Here is a 25,842-nt window from a genome sequence, read left to right as displayed (position 1 = left end):
GGGTTAGAGCAGCTTGCTTTGAAATCTGATTCCCAGTTCACACATGGGGAGATTCTGAACAACTGAACCCTCAAACTTTATCCCAACGAACTTTCAGAGCGTTCTTGGATGGTAATAAGAACATACCCATGGCCGGCGCTGTGGCTCACTAGGCTAATCCTCCGCCTTGCGGCGCCGGCACACCGGGTTCTAGTCCCGGTCGGGGCGCCAGATTCTGTCCCGGTTGCCCCTCTTTCAGGCCAGCTCTCTGCTGTGGCCAGGGAGTGCAGTGGAGGATGGCCCAAGTGCTTGGGCCCTGCACCCCATGGGAGACCAGGAGAAGCACCTGGCTCCTACCTTCAGATAGGCGCGGTGCACCAGCCGCGGCGGCCATTGGAGGGTGAACAAACGGCAAAGGAAGACCTTTCTGTCTCTCTCTCTCTCACTGTCCACTCTGCCTGTAAAAAAAAACCAAAAAAAAAAAAAAAAACCCCAAAAAACCCCATGAATTAAGATTTCTTAGCTTGTCTTGGAAAATTTCATTTTTAATGAACAGACACAATTCAGCATATCTGTTATTAGCATAGAAACACTGCCAGTCTCTCTTTTTTTAAAGACTTATTTACTTGAAATGCAGAGTTACATATGCACACACACACACAGAGCGAGCGAGCGAGTGCAAGAGAGAAATCTACGTGTTGATTCATTCCTCAAATGGCTGCTACAGCAAGTGCTAGACCAGGCCGAAGTCAGGAGCCAGGACCTGGAGTTGGGAGCCAGGGGCTCCCATGTGGGTGCAGGGACCCAAGCACTTGTGCTACCTGATGCTGCTTTCTCAGGTGCATTAGCAGGAAGCTGGATTGGCAGTGGAGCAGCCAGAACTCAAACCAGCACCCATGGGGATGCCACATTGCAGGTGGCAGCTTAAACCATTGGGCCACAATGCCAGCCCCACCAGGCTCTTTTTTTTTTTTTTTTTTTTTTTTTTTAGAGAAGAAAGGCTATCATTTACTAAAGTTCAATGTTTTATCTGAAGACTGCACACTGACTCTTCACCAGCATTGGTGAATTGCCAGATCAGTCAACACCAGGCAGAACCATGAAGGGGATGCAGCAGCAGCGAGCTGCGAGGCCTTCTTCCTTCAGCAGGGCTGGAAACTCCTGTGGAAATGGCCCCAGGATGAAGTGCCACACACTCACGCTCTCTGGTAATGCTTGCTTTGTGCCAGCTCCTGTGTTCTAAGGGAGCAAAGCTGCACCATTGCACAGGTGAGGCACATAGCAGTGTGCAAAAATCTGGAGTTTACGTGAAGGCTTCATAGATCTTGGTTTCTTCTTTTCTTCATAGCATTGTGGTGAGGCTTTTTATACTTTTGTGTTTTAAGATTTATTTTAATTGAAAGGCAGAGTAACTGAGAGAAAGAGAGACAGAGTCACATCCACTAGTTTGCTCTCCAAATGTCTGTAACTGCTGAGGCTGGGCCAGGCTGAAGCCAGGAGCGAGGAATTTCATCTGGGTCTCCCACATGGGTGTCAGGGGCCCCTACACTTGAGCTGTCATATGCTACCCTTCAGCTGCACCAAAAGGAATCTGGTTTTGAAATGGTAGCTGAGACTCAAACCCGCACCGCAGTATGGGACGTGGGTGTTGCAGGTGGTGGCTTACCTCGTGTGCTGCAACACCGGCCGTGCTGTCACACTCCACAGCTCTGTGTCTGCAGGGTGTGCATGATGTGCAGTGCTCATCACTGCTGGGAACAGGGCAGCGTCAGGCTCTGTGAGTGCCAGCATCACCCTGGGCGTCCATCACGTCCCCCTCTCTGTGTCTGGGCTGTGGTAAATCACCGTGAATTGGTGGTGATGCTATCTCACCTGGAGTGTTTTTACAGCACTACACACCCATGAAGAAGGTCATGATCTGGCGAGGTTTGATTTTATCTACACGACTGTGATAAAACGTGTGCTTTAGTTTCTGGTGTTCCCCTTCCCTAGGAATGTGTGATTAGAGTGCATCCACTTCTTGTGGAGGTGATGGTCTCCGTCTGAGAACAGCCACGGCTGTTTCTGTTGGCACTTGGTCCTGGGGCTGCCATTGTGTCATCTGTTGGCAGCGCACCAAGACTGAGGGCCCACAGAGGCTGCCCAGGCCGAGAGCTGTGCAAGCAGCCTGCTTCTTGTGGACTTGGCCAAGCCTCCTGCTCGTCAAGGCCAAGGGTACCTTCTGATCAAGTAAAATAAGATCAGCAAAAGGTTCGATGTGCTCCCGAAGTGTTGTAGTCTTTACTGGCTTTGACATGTGGCCTGGACTTTGATATTCTGCTCTGCTGATAATTTGCTCGAGCTAATGAGGTGAGAGCTGTTAGCAGCAGGCCCACGGGGGCACCTGGGCTGCGAGGGACGGAGCTGTCCGTGGTGAAAGGCTGAGCACCGCCACAGCAGCAGCAGCGGGCTCGCTCTCTGTCCGCTCCTGGCGGCTTTCACGGGGCAGAGTCACTCACACGCTTTGCATCAGTTTGGCCTCTCCCCACACCGGGGGAAAGTCGCAGGTCTTTGCATTGGCGATTGAGATGGCAGGCGCTGCTGTGGGGAGGAGTGGGGGCGGAGCTTGACGAAGAGGTGGAGCATCCTCAGAGTGCTTTCTGTGTGTCGATAACCAAATACTCCAGGCTGAGTGACTTAGCAGCACAGTTTCGGTCCAAGACCTAACCTGCTGTCTCAAGAAAAATGTTAACCCATTCCGGAGGGTGGAGCCCCCATGGCTCCGTGACCTCCTACAGGTTCTGCCTGGGGGTGACAAACCATAAGCAAACCACAGCCAGCAGCTGCATTGTGGGCAGCCACCCAGAGGTGCCGTGCAGGTGCAGTTGGATCTCATCATCTCACTTCCCCTCTGTCAGGCCCATGCATGTCAGCGTCTTCCCCAGTCCTCTTCTCTAAATAGGGGTGTGTTAATAGGGGTGGTTAAATAGAGGCTGCCTACCGCCCCGGCTTCTGCCCCCAGTTCTTCCTGAAGCACTGGCTGGGGGAGATGAGCAGAGTTTCTGATTGGCTCACTTTCTCTTGGCTTCCATTGTGGAGCCCAGAGGGCCCTGTGTGGTCCCCGGAGCAAGGCACGTGGGGCTGGGCTCAAGGGCAAGAACAGAGTCCTGAGATTGAGCAGGGGTTCAGACTGGGATTAGTGGCGGGCAGGGTTTAGAGGCATAGGTTTTTATTTTGCAGGTGGGTAAGTGACAAGAATGGTGAGTTAATTCTTAAAATATTTTTGGGGACTGACACAGCTATGCATAGGACTAATTACTGGTGTTAGAAGATACCATGCATACTCAACATGGAATTGCCATATTCCTATTTTCTGATATTACTGGGGCCAAATCTTCCATAAAGAAAACCTTTTTCTAATTACAAAAGGAATATTTGATTGTTAATGAGTACTTGAAAATACAAGTAAATATAGCAAAGAAAACAAAAATCACCCACCCTCCCATAAAAGAGAGGTAACCATGGTTGATATTAGGCAATATTGTCTTCTAATATTTTTGAAATGTGTGCACATGTAATAGTGTTATCCCACATTTGGAAATGCGAGGCCTTGATTTTCATTAAGCAGTTTCACCGAGACAGGATACGTACACCACGGTGTGGTGCAATCACTTTAGTAAAAGTATGAACTCGTGCAGCTGTCACACATCCAGCGTGGGAACCTCTTGCCCATTTTCACACCTGCTGAGTCCCAGGCAGCCACTGCTGAGCTTTCAGTTCTCTGTGAGTTTGCCATTTCGGGGGACATTTCCGATGATCTCTGGATGGCTTTCTGTGCCTGGCTCCAGGCACTTGGCACATGTCCTGAAGCTCTGCTGTGCTACAGCCAGGATCACTGGTCTATTCATCTTCACTGCAGAATAGTATTCCACTGTACAGATAGGTCATGTTTTGTTTTTGCTTTTACCTGTTTTTTATTATGAATGTTTTTGCTGTCAAAATTTGCACACATGTTTATTTGGATAAAAGCTTTTATTTTCTATTGGGTAGAGCACTACAAGTTTAATTGTCAGGTTGTATAGTAAATTTATGTTTTATGTTTAGACTTTTAAGAAATTTCCGTACTGCCTTCTGAAGTAGCTGCCCCATTTTCATTCCCTCCAGCATTTTGTGAGGATTCACATTTCTCCACACCCTTGCCAACACTTGCTATCGTCTGTCTCTGTGACATGAGTCACTCCAGGGCTGCAGTGGCTCTTTTCATGTACTTGTCAACCATCTCCAGGTCTTTAGTGAAATCTCTGTTCAAATCTTTTCCCCACTTAACAAGTTGAATGTCTTATTGAATTGCATGGGTTCACTATCTATTGTAGACGCAATTCTTTCATTAGGAACGTGATTTTAAATTGTCCTTTTACCACTTTGTGGCTTGTATTTTCATTTTCTCAATGCTATACTTTGAAGTATAAAAGTGTTTAATTTTGATGAAGTACGATTAATTTTTTTTTATCTGTTATGGATCATACTTTTGGAGTTGCATCTAAGGACTTTTTGGCTGTTCCAGGATTACTATAATTTCTTCTTGTTTTCTTGTAGAAATTTCATGGTTTTAGCTCCGATAGTAAGCTGCATAATTCATTTTGAATTATTGTGTATGGTTGTGGAAAGGGTGTGTGTTCCTTTGTATTGCTTGTGGTTGCCCAATTACCCCAGTGCCATTTGTTGAAAGACTTTGGCACCTTCATCAAAAATCAATGTCCATTAATATAAAGGATTATTTCTGGACTCTCCATTTTAGTCCATTGATTGAGGTTCCTATATTGATGCTGGGAACAACCTCTTTTATTTTCTGTGACTTTATAGTCATCATAGAATTGGGTAGTGTGTGTCCTCTAACTTTAGTCTTCCTTCTTTTACAAAATTGTTTTGGATATTTTAGGTTATTTGCTAATAAAAATATTTTTATTTGAAAATAAAAGTTATCAAGTTCTACAACAAAGCTTGCTTTAACTTTGATAAAGGATTTCATTGAATTTAGTTATTTATTGAGCATTTTCTATGATTTTGTACTGCTTATACTCTTACATAGATTAAAAAGTTTTTTGTCATGTACTTGAAAGAGAGAGTGAAAGAGAAATGAAGATAAGAAATAAAGAGAGAGAAAGAGAAGGGGGACGAGAGAGGGAGAGAGTGAGAGTAAGTGAGCGAGAGAGTTATCTTGCATCTGCTGGTTTACTTCCCAGAGGCCCCCAGCAGCCAGGGTTAGGCCAGGACAAAACCTGAGTCTCCCAAGTGGGTGGCGGGGCCCAAGTACTTTTGCCACTATCTGTTGCCACCCAGGAACATTAGCTGGGAACTGGTTCAGAAGCAGAGTAGCCTGGACTTGAACTGGTGCTCTGACATGGGACGTCAATGCTGCAAGCAGCGGCTGAACCCACTGTGCCACAATATATGCTGCTAATTCCGATGTTTTTGACTGGGATGGTTTTGGAGCATTTCTGGTGTGAAGGAGGGAATTGGGATAGATTACTTTTCAGTTTCCCTTTTTGTTTCAGAATCCTCTCAATATTGGCATCACGACACAAAAACATTTGAAGAAGAGGTCTTTGCAGTTGGAAAATCTCGACGACTGAGTTTGTCAGTGGTTAAAACCCTCTTGAACCTCTCTAGCAGATGCACAGGTAACCTGGATGGGGCTGGGCTGCTGAGGAAGCCTGTGGGCTGTGATTGCATTGATGCATCGGGTGGTACCGGGGCAGTGACTTCCTAGACCATCGGGAGTGTGGGTTGCCAACAGGACTCTCAGAATGATGCAGGCGGATGCTGCTTCACTTGGCGGGCTGGGTGGACTCCGGTTGCCATCAGGAACAATGCAGCCGCCAGACTCAGGGAGGAAGAACATTCCTGCCATTCTTGACAGCCAGCTCTGTCGGAGGCAGTGCACAGCTAGGTGCTGATGGGATGCCGCACACAGAGCACAAGAATTGACTCAGGGCTTCTTCCGGATCAAATGGTACATGGTGGGGTTTATGGCCCTCATTTCTGATGTTGTAAGGTTAGAGGCAGTGACCTTGGGAGAGTTTACACTCAATTTAATTTTTATTGTTTCATGAAATGGGAATTGTTTTCTGCCAGTCAATAAAGCAGCGGGCAGCCTGCTGTATAATGGATGTGAGCAGACTATTACTGTTTGTTATAGCCATTTAACTGCAGGGCAGTCTTATTAGTGGGGATTTTGGAGCTACAGGACTTTTACCAGCCTGAGGGCTGATTCTTTATCCATGTCAGCATTAATATTGTTAACATTTAACAGGGTATGGCCACTTCAGAAGGAAGGGAAAGTTCAAAGTCTCTAAAGTTTAAAATACACCAAAAAGACAAGATACCAAGAGAGTTAGGGGTCTGAGCCATGAAAAGCATCCATAGGAACTGGTCTGAAATGACAACCGACCAATCAGATCTTTCAGGAAATCATGGCAGCCCCTACCTAGTGGGCAATGGAAACATTATTGAAGAGCTCAGCGAGATCAGAGAGCAGAAATGCAATGCTGACAGCAAAAGTCAGGATTAGTTTGGGGATGGAAGAATGATCAATCGTTTTCCCTGTATGCTTTGATAAAAATACAAAACATCCTAAATATTCCCAGTTACCTGTCCACACTGAGCAGAAGCCCTATTGATGTTCACACAAAAGAGCAGCTCTTCTATGGGACTAACTTGGCACTGGAGGGCCATACAAACTCATTGCACTCACTCTTGTGATGTAACCGAGAACTTCACATTCTTGATCAAGGGCCAACCAAATGCAGAGGCCATGGCCTCAGAAGGGATGAGAAGAAGGTGACAGTACCAACTCACGTTGAGTAGAGACTTCAGAAAGTTCAGAAGCATAGCTTCCTTGAAGATAGTGCGTAGCAGAAGTCTGCTGATGGTTATAGACCAGTGTGTGTGTATGAGAGACAGGAAGAGCCTGTACTTGTTCTTTAGGACTATTTTCAAGTTGGGTTTGTGTCGAGGTTGATTCGTTTGTGAGAGGATTCGTTCTGAGAGGAGGAGCGTGGTGGGGGCAAGAGGCGCGGAGTCACCACAAGGACCCCGGGAGTCGGGTGAAAGCGCGCCTGAGGCAAGCAGCCCGCAGACTCGTTTATTTCAGTTGGTAAAACAGCTTATATAGCCAAGACCAGCCAATCCAGTCAAGGGGCAGTCTATGCCCCAACCAATCACAGCCTGTTGCCAGGCAGTTTCCAAAGCCATCCAATCACAGCCTGTTGCCAGTCAGGCTCTTGTTGCCAGGCAGTTTCTGAAACCATCCAATCACAGCCTGCCGTCAGTCAGGTTCTGTTGTCATGTGGTTTCCTCTGTTGTCATGTGGTTTTCGAAGCCCCAGAAATTAATCCACAATTCTACAACAACTAAACTTTGACAAATGAGCTAAAATCAACCCCTGGAGAAAGGACAGTCTCTTTAACAAATCATGTTGGAAAAATTGGATCTCTGCACACAGAAGCATGAAACAAGACCCCTGCCTTACACCTCATAAAAAAATCAACTCCCAGTGAACCAAGAGACCTGAAACCTGAGACCTTAAACCATCTAATTACTAGAGAAAAACACAGGTGACCTGCTTTAATACACTTGCATAGGCAAACACTTCTTAGAAAAGATCCCAACACAACAGGCAATAAAAACAGAAATAGATAAATGGCATTACAACAAGCTAAGAAGCTCCTGTGCAGCAAAGGAAACTCAAGAAAGTGAAGAGGCAACCAACAGAATAGGAGAAAATACTTGCAAATTATCCATCTGCTGGTTCACTCCCGAAATGGCCACAATCATTGGAGCTGTGCTGATCCAAAGCCGGGATCCAGGAGCTTCTTCTGGGTCTCCCACATGGTTGCAGGGGCCCAAGGATTTGGGCCATTTTCCACTGATTTATCAGGCCACAGAAGAGAGCTGAATCAAAAGTGGAGCCTCTAGGAGTCAAATGGTGCCCATATGTGATGCCAGCACTGCAGACGGCAGCTTTACCTGGTGTGCCACAGCGCCAGCCCTGGAACTGACCTATTTCACTAAGTATGATGTTCTCCAGATTCATCAGTTTTGTTGTAAATGAACAGATTTCCTTTTTTTGACCACTATGTGTTCTATGATGTACTTATCCCATAATTTCTTTATCCAGTCTTCAGCTGATGAGCATTTGGGTTAATTCCATGTTTTAGCTATTGTAATTGAGCTGCTATAAATATGAGGGTGCAGATAATTCTTTCATATGCTGATTTCATTTCCTTGGGTAAATTCCCAGGAGTGGGATGGCTGGGTCATATGGTAAGTCTATATTCAGATTTCTGAGGTATCTCCAAACTGATTTCCATAGTGGTTTTATGAGTTTACGTTCCCAACAACCATAGATTAGGGTACCTTTTCCCCAAATCCTCGCCTTTATTTGTTATTTGTTGATTTCTGTATGAAAGCCATTCTAGCTGGGGTGAGGTGGAACCTCATTGTGGTTTTGATTTGCTTTTCCCCAACAGCTAGTGATCCTGAGCAATTTTTTATGTGTCTGTTGGCCATTTGGACTTCCTCTTGAAAAATGTCTGTTTGGTTCATTTTTCCCATTTCTTCACTGGATTGTCTGTTTGTTGATATTGAGTTTCTTGATCTCTTTATATATTCTGGTTATTAAGCCTTTGGCAGTTGAATAGTTTGCAAATAATTTCTCCCATTCTGTTGGTTGCTTCTTTACTTTCCTGATTCTTTTGCAGTACAGAAGATTCTCAATTTGATGTAATCCCATTTGTGAATTTTGGCTTTGATTGATTGTGCATCTGGGGTCATTTCCAAGAACTCTTTGACTGTGTGAATGTCTTAAAGGGTTTCCCCAATGTTCTCTAATAATTTGATGGCATTGGGTCATAGATTTAGGTCTTTAATCCAATTGATGGAGTTTTGTGTAAGATGTAAGGTAAGGGTCCTGCTTCATACTTCTGCACGTGGAAATCCAGTTTTCCCAGCACCATTTGTTGAAGAGACTGTCCTTGCTTGAGGGATTTATTTTAGCTTCTTGGTCAAATATAAGTTGGTTGTAGATGCTTGGATTGATTTCTGGTGTTTCTATCTGTTCTATTGGTCTATCCATCTGTTTTTGTACCAGTACCAGGCTGTTTTGATTGTAACTGCCTTGTAGTATGTCTTGAGATCTGGTATTGTGATGCTTCTGGCTTTGTTTTTGTTGTATAAGATTGCTTTAGCTATTTGTGTTCTCCTGTGTCTCCATATGAATTTCAACATTATTTTTTTCTATATCTGAGAAGAATATCCTTGGTATTTTGATTGGGATCACATGGAAACTGTAAATTGCTTGTGGTAGTATGGACATTTTGATGATATTGATTCTTCCAATCTATGAACATGGAAGATTTTTCCATTTTTTTGTATCTTCTTTTATTTCTTTCTTTAATGGTTTGTAATTCTCATTGTAGAGATCTTTGACATCCTTGGTTAAATTTATTCAAAGATTTTTTAATAGCTATTGTGAATGGGATTGATCTTAGAAGTTCTCTCTCAGCCGGCGCTGTGGCTCAATAGGCTAATCCTCTGCCTTGCGGCGCCGGCACACTGGGTTCTAGTCATGGTCGGGGCGCTGGATTCTGTCCCGGTTGCCCATCTTCCAGGCCAGCTCTCTGCTGTAGCCCGGGAGTGCAGTGGGGGATGGCCCAAGTCCTTGGGCCCTGCACCCCATGGGAGACCAGGAAAAGCACCTGGCTCCTGTCTTCGGATCAGTGCAGTGTGCCAGCCACAGTGTGCCAGCTGCGGCGGCCATTGGAGGGTGAACCAACGGCAAAGGATGACCTTTCTCTCTGTCTCTCTCTCTCACTGTCCACTCTGCCTGTCAAAAAAAAAAAAAGTTCTCTCTCAGCCATGGCATTGTTTTGTATACAAAGACTGTTGATTTTTGTGTATTCATTTTATTTTTTTAACTTTTATTTAATAAATATAAATTTCCAAAGTACAGTTTATGGATTACAATGGCTTTTTACACATAACTCTCCTCCCACCCGCAACCCTCCCATCTCCTGCTCCCTCTCCCATTCCATTCACATCAAGATTCATTTTCAATTATCTTTATATACAGAAGATCCATTTAGTATATATTAAGTAAAGATTTCAACAGTTTGCACCCACACAGAAACACAAAGTGTAAAGAACTGTTTGAGTACTAGTTATAGCATTACTTCACATTGTACAACACATTAAGGACAGAGATTCTACATGAGGAGTAAGTGCACAGTGACTCCTGTTGTTTATTTAACAATTGACGCTTTTGTTTATGGCGTCAGTAATCACCCTAGGCTCTTGTCATGAGTTGCCAAGGCTATGGAAGCCTTTTGAGTTCTCCGACTCCGATCTTATTTAGACAAGGTCATAATCAAAGTGGAAGTTCTCTCCTCCCTTCAGAAAAAGGTACCTCCTTCTTTGATGGCCCATTCTTTTCACTGGGATCTCACTCACAGAGATCTTGCATTTAGGTTTTGTTTTTTGTTGTTGTTGTTGTTGTTTTTTTTTTTTTTTTTTTTTTTTTTGCCAGAGTGTCTTGGCTTTCCATGCCTGAAATACTCTCATGGGCTTTTCAGCCAGATCTGAATGCCTTTAGGGCTGGTTCTGAGGCCAGAGTGCTATTTAGGACATCTGCCATTCTATGAGTCTGCTGTGTATCCCGCTTCCCATGTTGGCTCGTTCTCTCCCTTTTTAATTCTTTTTTTTTGCCAGGCAGAGTGGACAGTGAGAGAGAGAGACAGAGAGAAAGGTCTTCCTTTGCTGTTGGTTCACCCTCCAATGGCCGCCATGGCTGGCGTGCTGCAGCCAGTGCACTGCGCAGATCCGATGGCAGGAGCCAGGTACTTATCCTTGTCTCCCATGGGTGCAGGGCCCAAGCACTTGGGTCATCCTCCATTGCACTCCCTGGCCACAGCAGAGAGCTGGCCTGGAAGAGGGGAAACCGGGACAGAATCCGGCGCCCCGACCGGGACTAGAACCTGGTGTGCCGGCGCTGCAAGGCGGAGGATTAGCCTAGTGAGCTGCGGCGCCGGCTTCTCCCTTTTTTATTCTATCAGTTAGTATTAGCAAACACTAGTTTTGTTTATGTGATCTCTTTGACTCTTAGACCTATCATTATGATCAATTGTGAACTGAAATTGATCACTTTGAATAGTGAGATGGCATTGGTACATGCCACCTTGATGGGCTTGAATTGGACTCCCCTGGCACGTTTCTAAGTCTATCATTTGGGGCAAGTCAGCTTGAGCATGTCCTAAACTGTGCATCTCCTCCCTCTCTTATTCCCACTCTTATATTTAACAGAGATCACTTTTCAGTTAAATTTAAACACCTAAGAATAATTGTGTGTTAATTACAGAGTTCAACCAATAGTATTAAGTAGAACAAACAGAAAAAAAATACTAAAAGGGATAAAGTATTAAGTTGTTCATCAACAGTCAGGACAAGGGCTGATCAAGTCATTGTTTCTCATAGTGTCCATTTCACTTCAACAGGTTTCCTTTTTGGTGCTCCCGGTACTTTACCAAACTCTTCTATGAGTTCCAGTAGTCTCCTGGTGGAGTCTTTTGGTTCCCATATATAGAGTCATGTCATCTGCAAATAGGGATAGTTTGACTTCTTCCTTTCCAATTCGTATCGCTTTGATTTCTTTTTGTTGCCTAATGGCTCTGGCTAAAACTTGCAGGACTATTGAATAGTGATGGTGAGTGTGGGCATCCTTTTCTGGTTCCAGATCTTAGTGGAAATGCTTCCAAATTTTTTCCATTAAATAGGATGCTGGCCACGTGTTGTCATAAATTTGTTTGATTGTGTTGAGGAATGTTCCTTTTATATCCACTTTGCTTACAGTTTTCATCATGAAAGGATGTTATATTTTATCAATTGCTTTCTGTGCATATATTGAGATAATCATATGGTTTTTGTTATTCAGTTTGTTAATGTGTGTTTCACATTGATTATTTTCAAATGTTGAACCATCCCAGCATACCAGGGATAAATCCCACTTGATCCTGGTGAATGATTTTTCTGATTGTTGTTGGATTTGACTGACTAGTATTTTGCATCTATATTCATCAGGGAAATTGGTCTGTAGTTCTCTTTCTCTGTTTCATCTTTCTCAGGTTTAGAAATTAAGGTGATGTTGGCTTCATAGAAGGAGTTTTGGAGGATTCCTTCCCTTTCAATTTTTTTGAATAGCTTGAGAAGAATTGGAATTAGTTCTTTAAATGTCTGGTAGAATTCAGCAATGAAGCTGTCTGGTCCTGGGCTTTTCTTTGTTGGGTGGGTCTTTATTACTAATTCAATTTCCATCTTGGTTATTGGTCTATTTATGTTCTCTGTGTCTTCATGGCTTAATTTAGGTAGGCTGTATATGTCCAGGAATTGATCCATTTCTTCCAAGTATCCGGGTTTGTTGGCAAACAGCCATTTGTCATAATTTCTGGTGATTCTTTTTATTTCTGTGGTGTTTGTTGTTACATTTCCTTGTTCATCTCTAATTTTATTGATTTGGGTCTTCCCTCTTCTTTTTTTAGTTAGTGAGCCAATGGTATATCAATTTCGTTTATTTGTTCACAGTACCAGCTCCTTGATTTGCTGATTTTTTTTGTATTTTTTGTTTCAATTTTGTTGATTTTCTCTAATTTTAATTATTTCTTTTCTCTTACTAGTTTTGGGTTTGTTTTGCTCTTGATTTTCTAGATCATTGAGCTGCATTGCTAGCTCATTTATTTGTTGCCTTTCTAATTTCTTGGCATTAAACAATTTCTTGGCACTAATAGCTATAAACTTTCCCCTTAACATGCTTTTACTCTATCCCATAAATTTTAATATGTTGTATTGTCGTCTTCATTTGTTTCTAGAAATTTTTTGATTTCTCTTTTGATTTCTTCTATGACCCACTGTTCATTCAGGAGCATGCTGTTCAGTTTCCATATGTTGTATTTATTCTGAATGTTCCTGAGTTGCTGATTTCTGGCTTCATTGCATTGTGGTCTGAGAAGATGCATGGTATGACTTTGATTTTTTTTTGAATTTTCTGAGACTTGCTTTATGGCCTAGCATGTGGTCAATCCTAGAGAAAGTTCAATGCACTGGTGAGAAGAATGTATGTTCTGTAGCTGTAGGATGAAAAATTCTGTAGATATCTGTTAGGTCCATTTGGTTATAGTGTCAATTAAATCTGATCTCTTCCTGCTGATTTTCTGTCTGGTTGATCTGTCCATTGCTGAAAGTGGTGTATTGAATTCCCCATTACTATTGTATTTGAGTCTCCTGTTAGTTCCCTTAACATTTCTTTTTTTTTTTTTTTTCTTTTTTTTGACAGGCAGAGTTAGACAGTGAGAGAGAGAGAGAGACAGACAGACAGAGAGAAAGGTCTTCCTTTCATTGGTTCACCCCCAAAATGACCACTACGGCTGGCACTGTGCTGATCTGAAGCCAGGAGCCAGGCGCTTCCTCCTGGTCTCCCATGCAGGTGCAGGGGCCCAAGCACTTGGGCCATCCTCCACTGCCCTCCTGGGCCACAGCAAAGAGCTGGCCTGGAAGAAGAGCAATCGGGACTAGAACCTGGTGCCCATATGGGATGCCAGCACCGCAGGTGGAGGGTTAGCCAAGTGAGCCATGGTGCCGGGCCCTTCCAATAAGTTTTGGTATGTTATACTGTCATATTCATTTGTTTCTAGGGATTTTTGATTTCTCATCTGATTTCTTCCATGACCCACTGTTCATTCAGGATCATGTTGTACAGTGTCCAAGTCTTTGCATGTTTTGTAAAGTTTCTTATATTGTATATTTCCAGCTTTATTCTATCATAGTCAGAAAAGATATATTATATGATTTCAATGTTTTTGAATTTGTTGAGACTTGTTTTATGGCCTAATATATGGTCTGTCCTAGAGAATGTTCCGTGCACTGATGAAAAGATCCATTTGGTTAATATTGTTTTCTTTGTTGATTTTTTTTTGTATAGTTGATCTGTCCATTGGTGAAAGTGGGGTGTTGGCGCCTATGTCTACTTTTAAGTGTCCAATACAAAGTCTATTGTATTGGAGCCTATGTCCTCCTTTAAATCTATTAAGATTTGTTTTAAAACAGCCAGGTATCCATGCATATTCATTTATTATAGTCACATCTTTCTGTTAAGTTGATCCGTTAAACATTATATAATGTGTTTGCTTGACTCTTTTAACCCTTTTTGTCCTAAAGTCTGCTTTGTCTTATTTGAGGTTGGGTACTCCTCTTGTTTTCGATTGCCATTTGCATGGAATATCTTTTTCTACCTTTCACTTTCAGTCTGTATATAGCTTTGTTGATGATCTGTATTTATTGCAGGCAACATGTAGATGGGCTTTGTTTTTCAGTTCATTAAGCCAATCTGTATCTTCATTGGATAATTTAAATCATTTACATTCAAGGTTATTATTGGTTATGTAATGACTTGATCCTGCCATTTTCCCACAAATATGCTTTGTCCCCTGGGAATGTGGTTTTTCCTTTGTTTTTGTGATACCTTCCCATGGCTAAAATTAGTGTCTTCTCCCTATTTGGCCATCTTGGATCTCCCAATTATTTGATTTATTTATGTGTATTTCCTGTCTCTCCCATCAGGATGTAAGACCTGTGAGGGCAGGGTCTTCCTTTCTTTTATTCACTGACATATCTCAGACATGGGGAACAATGCCTGGGACCTGACACTCAATACATACTTGATTGAATCAACAAATGCCCAGCAGTAAAGAGAAAGAGAATGCTTAGCTACTTGGAGAAGTAAAAGTTTAAAACTTCTTACTATGGAAATTAGGCACAAAGGGGTGGTAGTTGCTTTCACTACAGATCTCTTGCAAATGGCTTTTTTCCTGAATTGTTCAAGAGAGAAGCATCTATGCAAACAGTTGTCTTATTAACTCAATCACAATAGTATGGACTGGGAACAAAACGTGGGCAACTCCATAATTTGTTGAACAGACCTGAGGTTTCATTTTTAAAAGAGAATACAGCCATTGAGGGACTATAGGGAACATCCAGGAAGAAATAACCCACCTGCCCTTTTGAAATATCTTGGTAAAGCTCAAGCATTGTGCTAATTTTAAACATAGCCCTAATTCTTATTTCCAAAACACTATGTCATAATGAAATTCATTTTTCCAGGTGTATGCTTAAAATTTATAGACTTTAACTAACGAAAAGTAAAAAATGTGGCAAATGTAAAGTAGGTGTAAAAGGGGATGACGGTGTCAAGCGCTAGCAATGCAAGGATTTGCTCTGCTAGGAAACTGTGGCTCAGACAGGGCTGGTAGTTCCTTCAGAGTCACACAGTTTCTGGCTGCTTGTGCTAAGACACTGAACATCTCTCCTCATTCAATGGTTTTTCCAAAGAAGTTATTTTAATTACAGGCTCACCCAATATTCAGATCTCGTTGAACATACAAATTAAAGGGATCCTGAAGATCAACTGAAATGATTTCCTCATTTCACAAGTTAAGACATACCTGAATGTATTCGTCTGGGCTCTCCAGAGGACCAGCATCAATGGGATATGTTCTCTACACACCGAGAAACACATACATACATGTGCACACGAATGAGCTCACTGTGCTGTGCACCACAGGCCAAGTAGACTCGGGCAGCTCCAGCCCAGCCCCAATCTGATGGCCTGAGAGCCAGGAGAACTGAGGCTGGGAGATTCCTGTCTGAGCGTGAACAAAGGCAGGAGGAGACCATTGCTGTAGCTCAGAAACGGGCAGGGAGAGTGAATTTCCTGTTACCCTGCTTTCTGTTTGGTTTAGTCATCGAACAGATTGCATGTGGCCGACCCATATTAAGGAAGGCAGCCTGCTGTACCACGTCTACTGACTCAAACATTGATTTCCTCCAGAAGCTCCCAGTACACCCACGTATCTGAGGCCTGATGGCCCAGGCAAGTTGACGTAAGATTAACCAGGAAGGGGGCTGGCGCTGTGGCACAGTACTTCAATCGTCTGCCTGAGGCACCAGCTTCCCATATGCGTGCTGGTTCTGGTCCTAGCTGCTCCTCTTCTGATCCAGCTCTCTGCTGTAGCCTGGGAGAGCAGTGGAAGATGGCCCAAGTCCTTGGGTCCCTGCACCCACGTGGGAGACCTGGAGGAGGCTCCTGGCTCCTGGCTTCGGATCGGCCCAGCTCTGGCTGTTGTGGCCATTTGGGGAGTTCTGTCTCTCCCTCTCACTGTCTGTAACTCTGCCTCACAAACAAATAAATACCATCTTTAACTGCGAAGGAGATTTGTGCAGAGTCACAAGTGAGCCAGGTCAGAGCTGCCTGAGACCCTGCCCCTGATTTCTCATCCTTGTTCTTCCCTTGTCCAAATGCTGAACTTCAGACCCCGGCACAGCAGAGTGCGGTTTCACCCACATCTCTGTTGCTAACTTTTAATTCTCATGCATCTGACTTAGTTCTAGCTGAAGCATATTTGGATAAGTAATTTCCAAAAGGTTTCTGTAAAATCTTTTATGCAATTTTCCTCAAATGCTTAGAAAGAAGCTATTTAATTTATGTACTTACAACAATACTCTAAATAAAAATTAGATTTTTTTCCCTATAGAAGTAGATGTACGTTACTGAAATTAGGATTTCTTACCATTGCCCTAGTAGTCTGGGGATAGCAGTTGGAAGATAAAACAGACAATACTGAGGATGTTTGATTGAGAACCATTTAGAAAGAAACAATGAGACATTGCTTTGATTGAGACTAGGCAGTAACCAAAGTGTTTTCTGGTACCTTAATCTTGCTCCTATTCTCTCCTCCTTGGAAAAATGTGTCGGATCTTTACACTTACATGAACTTACAAGCTATTTCCATAAACACACATGGAATGTTGTAGGAGTCAGGGGAATCAGATCGTATTCAAACCAGAGGGGAAAACTGGGCTCCCTGCATGAGTGAAAGGAGGGTCTTGGGCTGTTCAGGTTTCTATAACAAGAATAGCCTGAACTGCGTGCTTTTATGTAAGAGAAATCTCTCAGTCCCAGGGTTGGGAAGTCCACATTCACGCACTGGCAGATTTGGTGTTTGGTGGGGGCCCTGTCTTGTTTCATGGGTGTCTTTTCTCCGCATCTCACATGGAGGAAGGGGTGAGGGTGCTCTCTGGGGTCCCCTTACATGCCTCTAATCCCACGCAGGTGGCTCTTTTTAAAAAATATTTTATTTGAAAGAGGTACAGACAGGGAGACGGACAGACACACACAGACACACAGACACACACATACACACATACAGAGAGAGAGAGAGAGAGAGAGAGAGAAAGGGAGATTTCTCATCAGCTGGTTCACTCCCCAAATGGCTACGTCAGCCAGAGCTGGGCCATGCCGAAGTCAGAAACTTCAGCCAGTTCTCTAACGTGGGTGGCAGGGTCCAAGGGCTTGGGCCATCTTCCACTTCTTTCCCAGGCACATTAGCAAGGAGCTGGATCAGAAGTGGAGCAGCCAGGAAGTGAATTGGTGCCCATATGGGATGCCGATATTGCAGGTGGTGGCTTAACCTGCTATGCCACAATCACAGCCCCTAGGTAGCTTTTTTTAAAAATAAGATTGATTTATTTATTTGAAAGGCTGAGCTACAGAGAGGCAGATGCAGAGAGAGAGAGAGAGAGAGAGAGAGAGAGAGGTGTCTTCCATCTGCTGGTTCACTCCCCAGATAGCCTCAACACCTGTAACTGAGCCAATCTGAAGCCAGGAGCCAGGAGCTTCTTCTGGGTCTCCCATGTGGATGCAGAGGCCCATGGACTTGGACCATCCTCTGCTGCTTTCCCAGGCCATAGCAGGGAGTTGGATCAGAAGTGGAGCTGCCAGGACACAAACCAGCGCCCATATGGGATGCCGGCACTGTAAGTGTCGGCTTTACCGGCTATGCCACAGCGCGAGCCCCCCTAGGTGGCTCTTTACTTGATCACCTCTCAGCAGCCCCAGAAAGAGGAGGCTGGGCCAGCACCTTCTTCTCCTGCTCACCCTAACAAAGGGAGCAGCCAGGGTTTGCGGGCTGCTCTGTGGCCCTGACTGTACTGAAGATCATCAAGGCCTTGACTTGACTTGGAAACATCAAGGGAGTCCTATGCATCAGGGACTCCGGGTTCCCCTGGCAGCAGCTTAGTCCAGTGTTACTTGAATGGTGGTTAAACGTTCATGTCCCTGGCCCTGCCCCTGGGCATCCTGGGCCTGCAGGACTGGACAGAAGCCCTGGAATTGGTCACTGGAACAAGCAAGCCAGGTCCAGTGGAGGCGGCAGGGAACATCCCCAAGAGAGCCAGCACCCTGTGTCTGCCACACGGCTGACTGTCGCGGGTCTCTCACCCCGTGCCTCTGAGAGCTGAGTCCACTAATGCCCTACACCCCTTCCTAGGCTTTCCACTGTACTGAGCTGCACGACTTGCTCCCTGGCTTTTGGTGAGGCGAGGAAACATGGTTTAAAGATCTGGCCCCTCCTGAAGCTGCTTGATTTTTTCTTTCTGGCCGCTAGGCCTGGGCCTCTCCGTCCTCCTCACCGCAGCTCTCCACAGAGCCTTACAGAGACGCCCCAAGCCGTGCCAGGCTGCACCGTTTATACCCCAGGCCCTCGAGCGGTGCTGCAAGCCCACTCCAGAAGAAGTGAACTTGAATCTCTTCACCTCGCATTGGGCCTCCAGGCTTGGTGTGTAGCAGGGGTCCTGCTGTCTGGAGCCAGGTTTCCCACATGAGCAGCCCAGCTGCCTGACCCCTGACTGCTGACGGGAGCGAGCAGCTGGGCCCTTCCCTGCCTCTCCTGTCTGGAAGATGCTGACTGTAAGGGCTGATCTGTGTCCCTGTCTCCCCAAGTTCCCCGAATTGTGACGGGACTTGCAGCTAGCTCCGCAGCCGTGGCTGAGTCCTGCCTGCCTGTGCTGCCCGGGTTCTAATCCAGGCCCAGTGACATCCTTTCTCTCCTGTCTCCTTTCTGTCTGAGCCAATCTGTTTTCAGCCTGCCTGTGCTGCCCGGGTTGTGATCCAGGCCCAGTGACCTCCTTTCTCTCCTGTCTCCTTTCTGTCTGGGCCAATCTGTTTACAGCCTCAGTATTTAATTTCTGGAGTTCTCTTGTGTACACACTCTTGCTTATTCTCTGTGGATACATTTGGTTACCTTTGAAGAGTGATTTTGCTGTTGTACATATTTATTAATCTGTTAGGATCTTGCTCTTCCAAGTAATTAGTAGTTATTCCTTATATTATTTTAATTGCCCATGTTTTGTGGATGAGTAAACTTTAGTTCGCAAAACTCCAAGTCCTGACTTCTTTTAAAAAAATTTCTTCATGGCGCCGGCACCCCGGGTTCTAGTCCCAGTTGGGGCGCCGGATTCTGTTGTGGTTGCTCCTCTTCCAGGCCAGCTCTCTGCTGTGGCCCAGAGTGCAGTGGAGGATGGCCCAAGTGCTTGGGCCCTGCACCGGAATAGTAGACCAGGAGGAAAATCTGGCTCCTGGCTTTGGATCAGCGCAGTGCGCCAGCTGTAGCGGCCATTTGGGGGGGTGAACCAACAGAAAAGGAAGACCTTTCTCTCTGTCTCTCTCTCACTGTCTAACTCTGCCTGTCAAAAAAAAAATTTCTTCAGTCTATTTTCATTTTATTTGAAAGACAGCCAGAAACAGGGAAAGGGAGAGGGGGGAGAGAGAGAGGGAGAGAGGGAGGGAAGAAGGGAGGAAGAGAGAGAGAGAGAAATTGACGCTTCTGTCTGTGGGTTTACTCCCCAAATGCCTGCAATGGCCAGGGCCGGTCCAGGCTGATGTCATGGGCCAGAAACAATCCAGGCCTCCCATGTGGATGGCAGAAATTCACGTTCTTACTCTCCAGAACCTGCTGCCTCTCAGGTGTGCATTAGCAGGAAGCTAGATCAGAAGCAGAGGAACTAGGTTCTCAAATCTAATATTTCCCATATGCGATGTGGTTGTACAAGGGGCAGCTTAATTGCCACATCAGCTGCTTGTTCCTCAAGTCCTGACTTGTAGCTCACAGTCCCAAATTAGAAAGAAATTCTCCTTAAAAAGTTATAGTTTTAGATTTTAAAATGCAAGTATAATAAATTAAAGCTGAAGGATATCAAGAAAGAAAGAAACACACAAAAGGCCATCCCTTCTCATTCCATTCCACACTCCAGATGGAATCTTTAGAAATTTATTTATCTTCCCAGCATCTTCTGTATATTATCAGATACACCAGTTTGTGGATATTTGCAAACAGGACATCGTCTCAGTTTCTCCAGTGCATGTATTTGACCTTATTTTTTTTTAAAGATTTATTTTATTTATTTGAAAGAGTTACAGAGAGAGGTAGAGACAGAGAGGTCTTCTCCCTGCTGGTTCACTCCCCAGATGGCTGCAACGGCCGGAGCTGCACCGATCCAAAACCAGGAGCCAGGAGCTTCTTCCTGCTCTCCCACATGAGTGCAGGGGCCCAAGGACTTGGGTCATTTTTTTCTTTTTTCTTTTTTTTTAAAATTTATTTGACAGAGTTATAGGCAGTGAGAGAGAGAGAGAGAGAAAGGTCTTCCTTCTGTTGATTCACTCCCCAGATGGCCACTACAGCTGGCGCTGTGCCGATCTGAAGCCAGGAGCCAGGTGCTTCTTCCTGGTCTCCCATGCAGGTGCAGGGGCCCAAGCACTTGGGCCATCCTCCACTGCCCTCCTGGGCTACAGCATAGAGCTGGACTGGAAGAAGAGCAACCGGGACTAGAACCCAGCGCCTATATGGGATGCCGGTGCCACAGACTTGGGCCATTTTCTACTGCTATCCCAGCCCATAGCAGAGAGCTGGATCAGAAGAGGAGCTGCGGGATCTAGAACCGACACCCATATGGGATGCTAGCGCTTCAGGCCAGGGCTTTAACCCGCTGTGTCACAGCGCTAGCCTGACTTTATTTTAATGGAAACTGTCATCTTTCACTTGGTAGCTTTAATGCTTCTGGCAGAATAAACTCTTGATAAAGGGTAATTGTTATTATAATTTTTAACCAAAGAAAATACACTGAGGCATATAGAAAACTGCTGCAATCAAAGCAGTTACAACCCAGTTAAGGGAGGGTCTTCCAACCCTGTGATCTTACCCTTGGCTGCACGTTGGCATCACCTGGGAGCTGTGAAACCCACAATGCCTGGGTCTCACCTTCGCAGATCCTGACTGCATTGGTCTGGCATGTGGCCAGAGCAGGGAGAGTGTTAAACACTCTCTGAGCATCTCTAATGTACAGCCAAGACTAGAAATCATTGTTCTAAACAGAAGGACCACAGCACAGTTTCATGATCATCGACGTTAAGACACAAAATCTAATTAGGAGCAGTTCCTTAGAGAATGACTACTTTTCTTAATTAAAGACTTTTCAGTATTCACATAACCTCCATTCATATGAGGTTTTCTTAGAAGTCAACCATCCAAGCAAGGTTGTCTTTCCACGCCAGTTCATGATGCAGCAAGAATGCACCTGTAGAGCTGGGATTACACCTGCTCCTTTCTGTTTCTCCAGGCTGCATTGGGAGACATGAAAGACTTGTGGCTCTATTTCTTCCAGAGTACACATGCTAATGGGGGGAAGAGGGCACTGAGCCTGGGTGGAGAAGGAGTAGAAGGCAGCGGGCTTCTGGGATAAGTTCAACCTCAACTGGGTGTAGACAAGGAAAAAGAATTAGGATTAAGATGGGAAGGGGTTGGTGTGGCTTCAGGGCACCTAACATAAATGATGCAAATCTCAGTGTGCAAGCAAAGGTCTGGCAAGGTCTGTGTTGAATGGGGCTCCTCCCCTGAACTGGGAGGGGCCTGCAGTAATCACCAGGCAGCAGGCAGGCTGTAAGCCGACTGCCTCTTGGCCATGGCTTCCGTTCAATTCCAACAAGTGGGGTGGATGTGGCAGAGGAAGGCTTCCAGGTCCTTAGATGGGGAAAGAGGAGCCCAGGTGCCGCTGGTAATGACAGCACACACGGTGGAGGGCACTGCCTCCCGCGGGGCTCATAACTGGCCGTGCGTTTAATCATCAACCACTCCTGCTGACCAGAAGACAGGATTTGTTCTTTAATGGAGTCAGAGTGAAGTGAAAAGAGGGAGCTTCAAAATCAGGGTTTTTGGATGCAAGTGTTGTTGGGCATCTTATGTGCCTGGATAATTTATTTAAGATCCACTGTTACAGGCTGAGATATTTTCCTTAATAACTTTTATTTGGATTTGTCTGATGGAGGTGAAAAAGCCATTTCCTCTCCTCTCCAGCAGAGTCTCCTGGACGTACAACAAGCTACCCGTGTGTTCACTGCTGATGGGAACTGATCAGCCCCTGAGTACTGCAGATGGTGTGCTCACCTTCGGGAATCCTGCGTCCCATCTTTGGTAACATGGGTTCCCTGAAATAGCTCGTGACTGATGATCAGGATCCGATCATAAGTGTTGTTGGCAGTGAGGGACTGGTCAGTCTGTCAGAGGGTCCTACCGATAAACAGGAGCCTGCTTCCCCTTTTAGGTCCCAACTGTAAGATACAGATGGAGTTTGGCATGGCTGCCGGTAAAATTGGAAGACTTGATTCAGTTACAGACCTGTGTGAAGGAGAGGGTCAAGCTTGCCTGCATCCCAGAGTCAAAGTCGTGAATTCCCAGATTCGATTATGTTGGCAAGGCCTCGCTGGCTGCAGTTCTGTTATTGTGCTTTTGAGACGCCTACCCTGCTGTGGGATGCCCGCTGACAGCTACAGTTGATAAAAGCAGGGAGGATCTCCTGTTCTGGAGGGAGCAAAGGCCACTGCTGAGACCCGTCCCTGGCAGCAGTCGGGGCTCCCTGGCCACGGCACAGTGCTGGGGAGTTGTCAGCGTGGTCACTTAGGGTGATTAGGGTTAGGAGCTCCTCTCACATCCAATTCTCTCTCTCTCTGGACTGATTTAGTGGACTCCGGGCACCAGGAAGGAGGGGTCTTAGGACAGTAAGAGTCCCCAGGGAAACCTCTTTGGCATGTAAAATGTGGGCAAATAGGGAAGGGAATGCTGTTTAAACGCTGCTCCTGCTGCACTGATGTGGATTTGGGACTAAAAAGAGGATTACAGCTCTGAGGATTACTATAGGATTAATGTAGTTCTTTCTTCAACAGTAAAGACACAAACGTCCTGGCAGGAAAATTGATGCTGTCTTAAAAAATACAACTAATCATCCTATAGAATTATAGCTCTCATGAGGAGACCATCTTTTGCGAGCCAGATGATTTAGAAGAAATTCACTCCTTGATAAGGTTATGTTCATGATAAACGTCAAAGTTGTTTTATAAATGGCAATGAGACAGCACTAATTTAAGGAGCGCTGCCTTCTGGTTGAGGATGGTACCAGAGTCTGGGCGGCAAGTTTCAAGTTTACAACTTAGAGGTACCAGTGAAATGCAGGCTTGGAAGTGTTCTTGGTTATTAACCTTTGAAGACTGGGAGCTCATCAAGATTTTATTAAACCTATTTTCTTTAATGTGGTCTTGTTATTTACTAATCATTACTCTGCTTATGCATTCACTTCAAGCAGAGTTTAGGAGTATTTTGTTTCTAGTTTCTTCTCCATCTTAACATGTAATCATCATTGATATTTAGGATGTTAATATCTATGTGGAGAAAAAGTGTTATTGTCCCAAATTATATTTGGAACTAGCCTCTAGATGCAAAAGAGAATAATATCAACTTAATGACCATTCTTTTTTTAATTTTAAGATTAATTAATTTATTTGAAAGGCAGGGTTACAGAGAGAGAGGGGAGACAGAGATCTTCCAGCTGCTGGTTCACTCCCCAGATGGCCCCAATGGCTGGAGCTGGGTGGGTCAAGCCAAAGAGAGGAGTCTGGAACTTCATCTGGATCTGTACACAATAGCAGGAACTAGATTGGAAATGGAGCAGCTGGGAGTTGAACCAACACCGCACAGGATACCAGCATTGCAGGCATTGGCTTAACCTTCAATACCATAGCACCAGTCGCAGGGTATCATTTTTGACTAAGAATTTAAAGTTAGAAGATAGGGGCCGGCGCCGTGGCTCACTTGGCTAATCCTCCGCCTGTGGCGCTGGCATCTCATGTGGGCACTGGGTTCTAGTCCCAGTTGTTCCTCTTCCAGGCCAGCTCTCTGCTGTGGCCTGGGAGGGCCGTGGAGGATGGCCCAAGTGCTTGGGCTCCTGCACCCGCATGGGGGACCAGGAGGAAGCACCTGGCTCCTGGCTACAGTTCGGCGCAGTGCTGGCGGTGGCGGCCATTTGGGGGATGAACCAACGGAAGGAAGACCTTTCTCTCTGTCTCTCTGTCTCTCTCTCACTGTCTATAACTCTGTCAAATAAAAAAAATAATAAAAAATAAAAACTTAGAAGATCAAAACCTTGGATCTTGAAATATGAGGACAATAATTATGGTGGCATTAAGACAGAGATAATGTACCTGTGGGGCAAACCAAAGAGATTATCTTGAGTGGCATTTTAGGGGGCCACTGGCATCATAAACTAAGATTTTGATCTTTGGAACCAAACAGATGTGGGTACAAATTCTGCTGCTCCTGTGTGGGTTCTGGCTGTGAGACCATGGATAGACTACTCAACCACACCCAGCCTCAGTTTGTTCACCCCTAAAATGGGAAAAATGATAGCACCAATATCATAGCATCACTGTGAACATTAAATGATAACATTGCTGGCAAATAATACATTCTTTTTTTAAACTTTTATTTAGTAGATATAAATTTCCAAAGTACAGTTTGTGGATTACATTGGCTTTTTCCCCCCATAATTCCCTCCCACCTGCAACCCTCCCATCTCCCACTCCCTCTCCCCTTCCATTCACATCAAGATTCATTTTCAATTATCTTTATATACAGAAGATCAATTTAGCATATATTAAGTAAAGATTTCATCAGTTTGCCCCCACACAGAACACAAAGTGCCAGAAACTGTTTGAGCACTAGTCATATCATTAATTCACATTGAACTACATATTAAGGATAGAGATCCTACATGGGGAGTAAGTGCACAGTGACTCCTGTTACTGACTTAACAAATAAACACTCTTGTTTAAGGTGTCAGCAATCTTCCCAGGCTCTAGTCACGAGTTTCCAAGGCCATGAAAGCCCCCTGAGCTCGCCGTCTTTGATCTTATTTTGATGAGGCCATAGTCGAAGTGTAAGTTTTCTCATCCCTTCACAGAAAGGTACCCCTTCTTTGATGGCCCGTCCTTTCCACTGGGATCTCACTTGCAAGATCTTTCATTTAGGTGTTTTTTTTTTTTTTTTTTTTTTTTTTTTTCCAGAGTGTCTTGGCTTTCCATGCCTAAAATACTCTCATGGGCTCTTCAGCCAGATCTGAATGCCTTTAGGGCTGATTCTGAGGCCAGAGTGCTGTTTAGGACATCTGCCATTCTATGAGTCTGCTGTGTATCCCGCTTCCCATGTTGGATCGTTCTCTCCCTTTTTGATTCTATCAGTTAGTATTAGCAGACACTAGTCTTGTTTATATGATCTCTTTGACTCTTAGACCTATCATTATGATCTATTGTGACCTGAAATTGATCCCTTGGACTAGTGAGATGGCATTGCTACATGCCACCTTGATGGGATTGTATTGGAATCCCCTGGCACATTTCTAACTCCACCACTTGGGGCAAGTCCGATTGAGCATGTCCCAAACTGTATATCCCCTCCCTCTCTTATTCCCACTCTTATATTTAATAGAGATCACTTTTCAGTTAACTTTGAACACCTAAGAATAATTGTGTGTTAATTACATAGCTCAAACAATGGTATTAAGTAGAACAAACAAAAATACTAAAAGGGAAAAAGTATTAAATTGTACATCAACATTGATGACAAA

At 44.7% G+C, this 25,842-nt stretch overlaps 1 long non-coding RNA gene across 2 annotated transcripts in view; it reads left to right on the top strand.

The window, feature by feature from the left end:
• The window catches only part of LOC149123678 (uncharacterized), a 34,047-nt gene extending 10,673 nt beyond the window's left edge, over positions 1-23,374 (top strand). For both annotated transcript variants that reach the window (XR_016213876.1, XR_016213875.1), the window contains exons 2-3: positions 5,514-5,639; positions 22,245-23,374. This is a non-coding gene — a long non-coding RNA (uncharacterized LOC149123678). The remainder of the gene's footprint in view (positions 1-5,513; positions 5,640-22,244) is intronic.
• The last annotated feature ends 2,468 nt before the right edge of the window (positions 23,375-25,842 follow it).

Source organism: Oryctolagus cuniculus, chromosome 10, assembly GCF_051225735.1.
Source record: "Oryctolagus cuniculus isolate XC-2025 breed Fujian yellow rabbit chromosome 10, ASM5122573v1, whole genome shotgun sequence".
Taxonomy (NCBI): domain Eukaryota; kingdom Metazoa; phylum Chordata; class Mammalia; order Lagomorpha; family Leporidae; genus Oryctolagus; species Oryctolagus cuniculus.
This window is presented reverse-complemented; position numbering and strand designations above follow the sequence as displayed.